This window comes from Manis javanica, chromosome 2, assembly GCF_040802235.1.
Source record: "Manis javanica isolate MJ-LG chromosome 2, MJ_LKY, whole genome shotgun sequence".
NCBI classification, from domain to species: domain Eukaryota; kingdom Metazoa; phylum Chordata; class Mammalia; order Pholidota; family Manidae; genus Manis; species Manis javanica.
Genome location: NC_133157.1, coordinates 188,634,160 through 188,646,738, shown reverse-complemented (window position 1 = coordinate 188,646,738; position 12,579 = coordinate 188,634,160). Strand labels below are relative to the sequence as shown.

General features: G+C 38.0%; 1 long non-coding RNA gene across 1 annotated transcript in view; it reads right to left on the bottom strand.

Annotated features, from left to right (window-relative positions):
- Positions 1–3,300: 3,300 nt before the first annotated feature.
- LOC140845406 (uncharacterized) overlaps positions 3,301–12,579 on the bottom strand; it is a 66,481-nt gene continuing 57,202 nt past the window's right edge. The window contains exon 3 of the long non-coding RNA XR_012124191.1: positions 3,301–3,390. This is a non-coding gene — a long non-coding RNA (uncharacterized lncRNA). The remainder of the gene's footprint in view (positions 3,391–12,579) is intronic.

Genomic DNA, 12,579 nt, shown 5'->3' with positions numbered 1-12,579 from the left:
CAGTCCGTTTTCTACTTTTGTATTCTACTATTAGACACTTCCTTCCAATTAGGCCAAAACAGTAGGGCCCTGATCACCGGAAGACAGTGATTCTTACTTGGGCTAGAACAAGTGTTTTAGTTACATTATCAGATTCTCTGTCAGGTTGGAAGACAGCAGATACAGTAGGCTTCAAATATTAGGGTAAAGTAGAATGACTGAAATGAATGTACCGAGATCCCAATGTATCCCAAATTTGGACAGACGGTTTCATAGCACATGTAAGAACTATGGCAGTCTCGTAGAGGCCGTGCTGTGACCAACAGACCCTACGTGACCAGGAAGCATCTTAAGGCTGTAAAGAAGAAAGCAGATCCTTGTGGGATACTCCATCATGACTACTGTCCCCAGATTTCCTGGAAATATATGCAAATAGGTGATAAAAACAACAGGTTGGAGACAATGAGATACAAGCCAGGAAGCGGTTGCCAAAAGATAGTGCCGGGAAGAGCTGTCAGCATGGACTCCCTATTAATGTGTTTTAAGGTTTTGTTCTGACTTATACAGAGATCATATCCCATAATCCTCCCAACACTCAATTAAGTAGGAATTGTGATCCCTTTTACAAATGAGGAAAGAAACGTTGAATAACTTGCTCAGCCAGGGTCCACCATTTTTACAGATCACTGACAAAGAAGCAAATAATTTTTTCAGTCAATTTAAGATCAATCAGAATGAAGATAAAAATAACAAGTCCTGGTAGAGAATCCCTGGACACTTCTTTCTCCCATAGGCTTACTGTCTTCTTGTGAGCCTCCCAAGGATGAGATATTCTTCTGTTCGCCACTAGACTATCTCCTAAAGTAGTTATAGACTGTAAGCCTTAGACACAAAGACGGCCAATATAATTTGACAACACAGAAGGTTGTTTTTAGCTGATAAGGCTTTGTTTAAAATGAAAGATGTAATTGTCACTTGGCATAATTTTTAAGGATAAATTGAGTATTTTTCCTGGGTGTTGGGTGATGGGCTAATCCTCATGTATCTGAACTCATTTTTACAAGCTTCAGTGATCCATCAACCCCTGGACAATTGACACAGTTAGATGCCAGACACTTGCTTGCCTGGCCATTACTATGAAGTACAGATATTTGCCTCTGTGTGTGTGTGTGTGTGTGTGTGTGTGTGAGAGAGAGAGAGAGAGAGAGAGAGAGTGAGAGACAGAGAGACAGAGAGAGACAGAGAGAGACAGAGAGAGAGAGAGAGAGAGATGTGAACATACTGCAAGCATGACTGTGGATCACATTTATTTTAGAAATTGAAGTTTATTTAAATTTTTATCCATTCTCTGAATTTCTGCCTCTTAAATTTTTATCTTTGCTCTATGAATACATGTCTGTTCATTTAGAAAGGAAAGAGCCTACTCCAGCTTGCACCTTTGGAACTAAATAATATTTCATCAGACTAATACTAAGCATCTTTGAAAACATAAGCTTACATGAAAGTTCCATTCAATTTATAAACATGTTTCACTCTCGTGTTTTTAGTATTACATTCACTATAAAACAATAATACCTAGACAGGCAATAAAAATATACAATGGAAGAGAAGGACAGAGTATGTTATCAACAGACAAAGTAGGATATGATGCTGTTAAGACAAGAAGAAAACCTAAACAGATGACAGAACATGACAAAAGAGCTTTAATAAAGAAACAAAAGGAAACCTTTCAAAGTATTAAACAGATGAGGACACTCTGGGGAATAGAAAAGAAACAGTATAAAACCAGTTAAGACTGGAATGAAGTCCTATACATGGAAAAAAGGAGCTTCAGGTCCTTTCAACTCACAAATTCTGTAGTTTTTTACTGTATGGACCTACACATTTGCCCAACGGTTATCTTCAAACTCTGACACATTTTCCACGGAGAAGAAGCACAACTGCTGCTGATACCCAGGCTCCAACTGAGGAGGACAAAACCTCCTTTCTGGCTTCCACCTGAATCCACAGCTTAATGAACATGAGGCCCACATTTAAAGCCCATTCTTTTCAGACAAGTTGAGAACAAGTTAACATGTGTGGCACATACAGAAATCTACAAAAATATAAACACAAATTTCAAAGACCTGAAGACCTTGCCCTGTCGGATGGCTGGGGATGGAAAGTACCCGAGACTCCTGCACTCTGAAACTTTCTGAGAGTATCAACATAAAATAATAGACACTTCAAACCACCAATGTTACAAACTTCTGCCACACAAGAGCTGCTCACAAGTATGTCCTTGAACAGAAAAAGCTCACCATGAATCTTTCTTGCAGGCAGTGTACATTTTAATGAATGCTAACATGTTTGCAAACATAATGAAAATAGCATTTCCCACAGAGCACTGTGAGATTATTTGAATAAAATATCTGCCTTTGGACATGAGTCTCTGCTGATGATCACAGTAGGATCTGGGCTTTATTTGTGGATTAGAAGCCACAGAGCAGGCTGGACATGTGCTTTATGAGAACTGGCTGTGGAAATGTCTCACCCGCTGACATCTGCCTAAATTGCCACTGGTTTTAAATCTCTGCATCTGAATTTTAGAAGCTAAAACTTTGGCACTGCAAAAGAGCCTTGCCTCTAACTGGGAAAGTCTCATGAGGGGATGAAATTCAATACCAGAATTTCAAATATTTTATCATTGTAAAACAGAAGCCGACACAAGAAAGGGATTACAAAGAAAATGGCTGGATCGCAGGACCCCAACAAATGGAAAAATGGTGGCATTTCAATTATAATGGAACTACTACACCCTTGGGAAGGATTAACACATGTCTCATAGGCATTTGCTTCGATGGAAGATACCTTCTTCATTCTCAGGGAGCAGGTTCTAGATTTGTGTTAGACTGCATTTGCTCAGTGCATATAGGAATCTGGACTATTTATTTCTACTAAAAACTGCTTCAGATAGCAGTCCACATTTCTCTCCACATCTCCCCCCTCTTAATACTCTTTAGTTACTTCTGCATGCATTTGATGTACATCTGGCTAGTATCATAGGCTTCCTTCAATAATTGCTCATCTTCCTTTGAACAAGGCCCTGACTTAGACACATCTATAAGCAGGAGCTACAACAGAAAGAACAACAGGAAGCAGAGAGCTGGTCAGGCATCAGGAAGCAAAAGATAACTTGAACTAATAAAATGTCATTAGAATACACACAAAGATAAGTTCAAACCCTGGTCCATAGAAGAAAGCAACCGCCACAGATCAATTCTGAAACCTCATTGGTTTAACACAATAGAATTGTATCTGTCACTCACATGAAGCTTAGGGGCTAAAGTTGTGGTGCAGGTGGGCTTGGGTTCCATGCTGTCCTCAGGGTCCCAAGCTGGCATAGTTTCCAAAGTCACTCAGTGTCAGCATCTAGCCAGAAATTGGGGAGAGAAAGAGTGGAGGATCACACCAGAAGTCATAAATGGTGTACCTTTCTTTTGCTTGCATCCCACTGGCCAGTACTCAGTCATATAGCTACACCCAAAGTGCAAAAGAGGCTGAGAAGTGTAGTCCAGTGACATGCTTGGAAGGTTTGGTGAACCCACTGCACAGCCCTTGTTACAACCAATTAATATGAGACAGATTTTTTTGCATGTTTCAAGAGAATTTGAACTGATGTGTAATATTTGCAAATTAGTAACAAATCTGATGGTAGATATCAGATTTTGAACAGTTTCAATTAATCCTTTGATTCTCCAGAATTAGAATAAATTGGAGTACAATGACAATGTATAATGTAACATAGACCATGTCCATTTGCTATCCACTGAATCCCAATAACACATCTGGTAAATCTATGTGCTCAAGAAATATTTCTTGTATAAATACAAGAAACCTCTACTTCAGACTGAAATTCAGAGGGGTGTGTTCCATCATCTAGAGGCCAAGAAAACTTTTTCTGACAGACTAAGACTTACTTTTTTGGCTTCAAGGAAGTATAAAATTGGCTTCCATGTCTTCTATATGTCACAAGACCCTATGCTTTCTAGGAACAGACCTGCAACCAAAATACAAACTCTAGGCCCATAAGCTGCCAGTGGGTCCAAAAGTCGTCAGCGCACCATCCTAAGCAAGGACAGGCAGCAGGTATGTGGGCCTGACTTCAGAGTTTGAATCTAACTTTGCCAGTTACTATCATGTGACCTGAGGCAATATGGTTAATTTCTCTCTGGTTCAATGTTCCCATCTGTAAATTTGGGATAATAGCACCCTCTGTATGTTATTGTTGGAAGTATTAATTAATAGATGTAAAAGCATTTACAAGAGAGTTCATCCAATAGTAAGCACTTCATAAATACTAGTTGTAAATGATGGCATGTACTTGGGATTTGAAGAAGCTTAAGATAAACCATAGTCAGGGTTGCCCCATTCGCAGTTTCTAATACTCACAAATATCTTTATCAGATTTGCCATGTTGTCATAATTATGGCTTGCATTTAAGTAAACATTCCCTTCATCTGTTTGATATCCAAGGTCATAGGAATGGTAATTAAATTATGAGAGTATTCAGTATTTTCCACAGTTTACATGCATTAACTTACTGATACTTAGGAAAGTTTAAATATTTGCTCCAAGTAACATAGTAAATATGAGAATTTTTAATTTGAAGACAGAGAATCTTATAATAGAATCTGTGTATTTCTCAAGCGTTGGGCATCATGATTTCCTACAGGCTCTTAGAACAGGTAGACACACCACCTTAGCTTGTGTTCCCTCCACAGCACCACCCAGGGCACATGTCGGTACAGCAGAATTTTCCTAGACATCTGTAGAATAGATGGATACCTGAGTGGGCGAACGAATGGGCAGTAACTTGATATATGAACCATGGCACATTTGTGCTTCCAAATTCAGATACCACCAAATTTCATCACAATAAATTCAATTTAAAAACCTCTGAGTGCCTTATACTATGATCCACCGAAGAGCACAAATGGAGTGAGCAGCATTAACAAGGAGGAGGCCATTCTAAAACACTTTGGAATGTTTTCCCTTTCTTGGACTCCCTGATGGTGAAACAGGGTCTTCATTGCTTAGCATACCTATCTACTGAATATTCACACTGATGGAGGGGTAGTGATGCAGAAAATATATAACATCAGATAATCCAAAAGTCATTTATATTTGGCTCAGGAATGCTTTGCATAATAATTTTTCAGCTGATTGATCCTCCTGGGTTTGTTTGTACTGATATTACGGCAATTTTCTTCCTGAGAAAATACTGACAGGAAGTAGTGGGATGAATAGCCAAACATAAATGCAAGAATTCATTCATTCATTCATTCATTCATTCATCACATTCTGGATGACAGTTTACTTATGCCAGGCACTGTTATAGGTATTAAGGAAAATAAGAGAAATGAGTTGTGTACAGTCATTGCTCTGGAGAAACTCATAATAAATACTATAAATAGTTAGCCATATGTAATTTTAACCCTCTACATATGTATGCCATTGCACCCCAGATTCATGTTACCATATATGAATACATTTATCATATCTGAAATAAAAGTTCATTTGGATAAAGTATTTAGAAACCCAGGTTATAGTATTTATTCTTATGGCTCATTAACAATATTAGCAGAACATATATATAACACATTATAAGACTGTTCTAAATGCTTTGCATAAATTAACTAAGATAGCCCTGACAAAAAACACCTATAAAAAGTAATATTAGCATCACTCCTGCTTTACAGATGAGAAAACTGAGGCTCAGAAAATAACCTGCCTAAGGCAACAAAATTTGTCAACGGCAGACGTGGGGTCTGAATTGAGGCAGCCTGGCTACAGAACCTGTGTTCTCAATTAATTCTCTGTTGCCCTCTTCCATCAAAATGTGAAATCGAATGAGACCTAAAGAATATCAACGATCCTTGTAGAAAATATTTACATTAGATCCCTATTCTCACACCAACAAAAATTAAATTTCATTCATTAGAAAACTTCAAACATTATGTATGTCAAAATATAAACAAATTTCAAAGAAAAGTAACAACCTATCAAGAAAAGGCTTTTACAAAATATGTTATAGAGAAACAATTAGTAAACTCCAATTGGAAAGTGAGGAAATAATACAAGGAATTCAGAGAAGAAATTCAAACATTTCTTTAAAATGATGTTCATACTGATTAGCTATTGAGGAATAGCAAATGAAAAAAACACATCAAATTGGCAAAAATCTCAGAATTCAACCACCATAGGATACCAAAACAGTAATAAAAGGAGTGTTTGTACTAATCTGTTTATCTCAACATCTCTATGTAATGCAAAGAATCAAAGTGTGTGATAGCACATAAGTTTATTTGCAAAAACAGAAAAACATTATACGTGGATAAAATACATGTGTGGAGAAATATGAAGCAAGAGACAGAAGGACACATACCATCTTCATTAGAGTAACTGAGACTGGATACAGGCCTAAGCATACAGAATTGGAGGATCAAAGGAAATTTCAACTTTGTCTTAATTTTTCCATAAAAAGGCTCACATAAATATGAAAAAAATAATTTAAAAATAATCAGTCTGGAATGGCAGAAATCTGGTGTTTTTAATATTAACCTATTCTAATTTCTTATTTTTTTTCAAAGGCAAAGAATGAGAACAAGACCATCCTCTTGGGTGGTGATCTTTTTCTTTAAATGTGCATATGAACTAATTACTCAATGGCACATATTCCTTTCCACTTTTTTTTTTTTTTTGAGAGGGCATCTCTCATAGTTATTGATCAAATGGTTGTTAACAACAATAAAATTCAGTATAGGGGGGTCAACGCTCAATGTACAATCATTAATCCATCTCAAGCCTAATTCTCGTCAGTCTCCAATCTTCTGAAGCATAACGAACAAGTTCTTACATGGTGAACGAATTCTTACATAGTGAATAAATTCTTACATGGTGAACAGTACAGGGGCATTCATCACAGAAACTTTCGGTTTTGATCACGCATTATGACCTATAAACAATCAGGTCGAATATGAATATTCGTTTGATTTTTGTACTTGATTTATATGTTGATCCCACATTTCTCCTATTATTATTATTTTTATTTTTAATAAAATGCTGAAGTGGTAGGTAGATGCAAGATAAAGGTAGAAAACATAGTTTAGTGCTGTAAGAAGGCAAATGTAGATGATCAGATGATCAGGTGTGTGCCTATGGACTAAGTATTAATCCAGGCTAGACAAGGGCAGCAAGACATCCACGGATGCAGAAGATTTCTCTCAAAGCAGGGGGGGTGAGGTTCTGAGCCTCACCTCTGTTGATCCCCAAATTCTCACCTGATGGCCCCCCTGCGACTGTGCCTGTCTTAGGTTGTTCCTCCCTTGAGGAATCTTACCCGTCTCTGGCTAACCAGTCATCTTCCGGGGCCATACAGGGAAATGTAAAGTTGGTAAGTGAGAGAGAAGCCATATTGTTTGCAAAGGTTAGCTTTTTACTTCTTTGCAGATTTATGCCCTGTGGCTTCTATGCCCAGCACTTGTCTCGAGGTATCTTTACCACCTGGAGGAATTATGATACTCGGTAAATTCGATATGAGGCACAAATTCTATTTAAGGGTTGTAATTAGGAAGGAAGAAGAAAAGCTATAGATGTAGCATATGAAGGAAACTTGGGAGGATCGATTATTTCTTTGACCTATCTTCTTGTAGAGTACCTTAAGTATGTATAGGTTTTAAACTACTAACTAATTTGCACACATATATTAACATAATAGGAATACGGTGACATAAACAAAGCAAATCTATAATTACCATCCATCTCCAGTGAAGCCAAGAAAACCATTTAGGCACCCTAGGCATTTGTGAAAATTTATCTATGATATGATGGATATTGTCCAACTGTACTTGAACCATCAGACAAATTAAAGCAGCCCATTTCTGGGATCTGTTCACATCCCATATGTTCTTTTAACCATAGATAGTCTATAGTCATGAGATTTTGGAGTGCTACAACTTGCACCCCTCCCAACTCCTGGTTGAGTTCCAACAGTACAGATCCGGTCAAATTCGTTGTCTCACTGTATGCACATGCCAGCCTAGACATCTCCCTCCTCATTCCTATGGCAAGTCCAGGAGACGGTGGGCTGGATGCAGCCACAACCGCAGCATCGTCCGGATCCCTGTGGAGGCTTTTTGATGATCATCCCCTGGCACAAGTCCTCCAGAGAGTGCTGATGCCAGAAGCTCCTCCTCATATCGTATCTTAGTTCATTTTCTGGGTATCCAAGCTAGGCCTTGATCTTCTGCATAGAAACAAACAGTTTGACATGCCCTCTATACCACTGTGCAGAACTCATAGGAGGTCAGCACACAGTAACTGCTTTTTTTTTTTTTTTTTAATTAAGAGAAAGGAATATTATCAGAAAAGAGTACCTCCATAGCTGATCATCTGACACCCTTTAAGTGATCAACATTAAGGATATTTAAAGCATGCGTTGATCTTTGATTTACCAATAGTTTTATCCTGTTAAGGAGTAATCCCCCTTTTCTTTCTTTTTTTCTTTTTTTTTTTTTTTTTTAAATTTTTAATCTACACTTACATGAAGAATACTATGTTTACTATGCTCTCCCCTATATCAGGTCCCCCCTAACAACCACATTACGGTTACTGTCCATCAGCTTAGCAAAATGTTGTAGAGTCACTACTTGTCCTCTCTGTGTTGTGCAGCCCACCCTCCCCTTTCTCCCTCCCCCCCATGCATGCTAATCTTAATACCCCCCTTCTTCTTCCCCCCCCTTATCCCTCCCTGCCCACCCATCCTCCCCAGTTCCTTTCCCTTTGGTACCTGTTAGTCCATTTTTCGGTTCTGTAATTCCACTGCTGTTTTGTTCCTTCAGTTTTTCCTTTGTTCCTATACTCCTCAGATGAGTGAAATCATTTGGTATTTCTCTTTCTCCACTTGGCTTATTTTGCTGAGCATAATACTCTCCAGCTCCATCCATGTTGCTGCAAATGGTTGGATTTTTCCACTTCTTATGGCTGAGTAGTATTCCATTGTGTATATGTACCACATCTTCTTTATCCATTCATCTACCGATGGACATTTAGGTTGCTTCCAATTCTTGGCTATTGTAAATAGTGCTGCGATAAACATAGGAGTGCATCTGTCTTTCTCAAACTTGATTGCTGCGTTCTTAGGGTAAATTCCTAGGAGTGGAATTCCTGGGTCAAATGGTAGGTCTGTTTTGAGCATTTTGATGCACCTCCATACTGCTTTCCACAATGGTTGAACTAATTTACATTCCCACCAGCAGTGTAGGAGGGTTCCCCTTTCTCCACAGCCTCGCCAACATTTGTTGTTGTTTGTCTTTTGGATGGCAGCCATCCTTACTGGTGTGAGGTGATACCTCATTGTAGTTTTAATTTGCATTTCTCTGATAATTAGCGATGTGGAGCATCTTTTCATGTGTCTCTTGGCCATCTGTATTTCTTTTTTGGAGAACTGTCTGTTCAGTTCCTCTGCCCATTTTTTATTTGGGTTATTTGTTTTTTGTTTGTTGAGGCGTGTGAGCTCTTTATATATTCTGGACGTCAAGCCTTTATCGGATCTGTCATTTTCAAATATATTCTCCCATACTGTAGGGTTCCTTTTTGTTCTATTGATGGTGTCTTTCGCTGTACAGAAGCTTTTCAGCTTAATGTAGTCCCACTTGCTCATTTTTGCTGTTGTTTTCCTTGCCCGGGGAGATATGTTCAAGAAGAGATCACTCATGTTTATGTCTAAGAGGTTTTTGCCTATGTTTTTTTCCAAGAGTTTAATGGTTTCATGACTTACATTCAGGTCTTTGATCCATTTTGAGTTTACCTTTGTATATGGGGTTAGACAATGGTCCAGTTTTATTCTCCTACATGTAGCTGTCCAGTTTTGCCAGCACCATCTATTGAAGAGACTGTCATTTTGCCATTGTATGTCCATGGCTCCTTTATCAAATATTAATTGACCATATATGTTTGGGTTAATTTCTGGGGTCTCTAATCTGTTCCACTGGTCTGTGGCTCTGTTCTTGTGCCAGTACCAAATTGTCTTGATTACTATGGCTTTGTAGTAGAGCTTGAAGTTGGGGAGTGAGATCCCCCCTACTTTATTCTTCTTTTTCAGGATTGCTTTGGCTATTCGGGGTCTTTGGTGTTTCCATATGAATTTTTGAATTATTTGTTCCAATTCATTGAAGAATGTTGCTGGTAATTTGAGAGGGATTGCATCAAATCTGTATATTGCTTTGGGCAGGATGGCCATTTTGACGATATTAATTCTTCCTAGCCATGAGCATGGGATGAGTTTCCATTTATTAGTGTCCCCTTTAATTTCTCTTAAGAGTGACTTGTAGTTTTCAGAGTATAAGTCTTTCACTTCTTTGGTTAGGTTTATTCCTAGGTATTTTATTCTTTTTGATGCAATGGTGAATGGAATTGTTTTCCTGATTTCTGTTTCTATTGATTCGTTGTTAGTGTATAGGAAAGCTACAGATTTCTGTGTGTTAATTTTGTATCCTGCAACTTTGCTGTATTCCATTATCAGTTCTAGTAGTTTTGGAGTGGAGTCTTTAGGGTTTTTTATGTACAGTATCATATCATCTGCAAATAGTGACAGTTTAACTTCTTCTTTACCAATCTGGATTCCTTGTATTTCTTTGTTTTGTCTGATTGCCGTGGCTAGGACCTCCAGTATTATGTTAAATAACAGTGGGGAGAGTGGGCATCCCTGTCTGGTTCCCGATCTCAGTGGAAATGCTTTCAGCTTCTCGCTGTTCAGTATAATGCTGGCTGTGGGTTTATCATATATGGCCTTTATTATGTTGAGGTACTTGCCCTCTATTCCCATTTTGCTGAGAGTTTTTATCATGAATGGATGTTGAATTTTGTCAAATGCTTTTTCAGCATCTATGGAGATGATCATGTGGTTTTTGTCTTTCTTTTTGTTGACGTGGTGGATGATGTTGATGGATTTTCGAATGTTGTACCATCCTTGCATCCCTGGGATGAACCCCACTTGGTCATGTTGTATGATCCTTTTGATATACTCTTGAATTCTGCTTGCTAATATTTTATTGAGTATTTTTGCATCTACATTCATCAGGGATATTGGTCTGTAATTTTCTTTTTTGGTGGGGTCTTTGCCTGGTTTTGGTATTAGGGTGATGTTGGCCTCATAGAATGAGTTTGGGAGTATTCCCTCTTCTTCTATTTTGTGGAACACTTTAAGGAGAATGGGTATTATGTCTTCTCTGTGTGTCTGATAAAATTACAAGGTAAATCCGTCCGGCCCCGGGGTTTTGTTCTTGGGTAGTTTTTTGATTACTGTTTCAATTTCTTTGCTTGTAATTGGTTTGTTTAACTTTAGTGTTTCTTCCTCGGTCAGTCTTGGGAGGTTGTATTTTTCTAGGAAGTTGTCCATTTCTTCTAGGTTTTCCAGCTTGTTGGCATATAGGTTTTCATAGTAGTCTTTAATAATTCTTTGTATTTCTGTGGAGTCTGTCGTGATTTTTCCATTCTCATTTCTGATTCTGTTGATTTGTGTTGATTCTCTTTTTCTCTTAATAAGTTTGGCTAGAGGCTTATCTATTTTGTTTATTTTCTCAAAGAACCAGCTCTTGGTTTCGTTGATTTTTGCTATTGTTTTATTCTTCTCAATTTTGTTTATTTCTTCTCTGATCTTTATTATGTCCCTCCTTCTGCTGACTTTAGGCCTCATTTGTTCTTCTTTTTCCAGTTTCGATAATTGTGATGTTAGACTATTCGTTTGGGATTGTTCCTCCTTCTTCAAGTGTGCCTGGATTGCTATATACTTTCCTCTTAAGACTGCTTTCGCTGCATCCCACAGAAGTTGGGGCTTAGTGTTGTTGTTGTCATTTCTTTCTATATATTCCTTGATCTCTATTTTGATTTGTTCATTGATCCATTGATTATTTAGTAGCATGTTGTTAAGCCTCCATGTGTTTGTGAGCCTTTTTGTTTTCTTTGTAGAATTTATTTCTACTTTCATACCTTTGTGGTCTGAAAAATTGGTTGGTAGAATTTCAATATTTTGGAATTTACTGAGGCTCTTTTTGTGAGCTAGTATGTGGTCTATTCTGGAGAATGTTCCATGTGCACTTGAGAAGAATGTATATCCTGTTGCTTTTGGATGTAGAGTTCTATAGATGTCTATTAGGTCCATCTGTTCTAGTGTGTTGTTCAGTGCCTGTGTGTCTTTACTTATTTTCTGCCCGGTGGATCTATCCTTTGGGGTGAGTGGTGTGTTGAAGTCTCCTACAATGAATGCATTGCAGTCTATTTCCCTCTTTAGTTCTGTTAGTATTTGCTTCACATATGCTGGTGCTCCTGTATTGGGTGCATATATATTTAGAATGGTTATATCCTCTTGTTGGACTGAGCCCTTTATCATTATGTAGTGGCCTTCTTTATCTCTTGTTACTTTCTTTGTTTTGAAGTCTATTTTGTCTGATATTAGTACTGCAACCCCTGCTTTCTTCTCACTGTTGTTTGCCTGAAATATGTTTTTCCATCCCTTGACTTTTAGTCTATGCTTATCTTTGGGTTTAAGGTGAGTTTCTT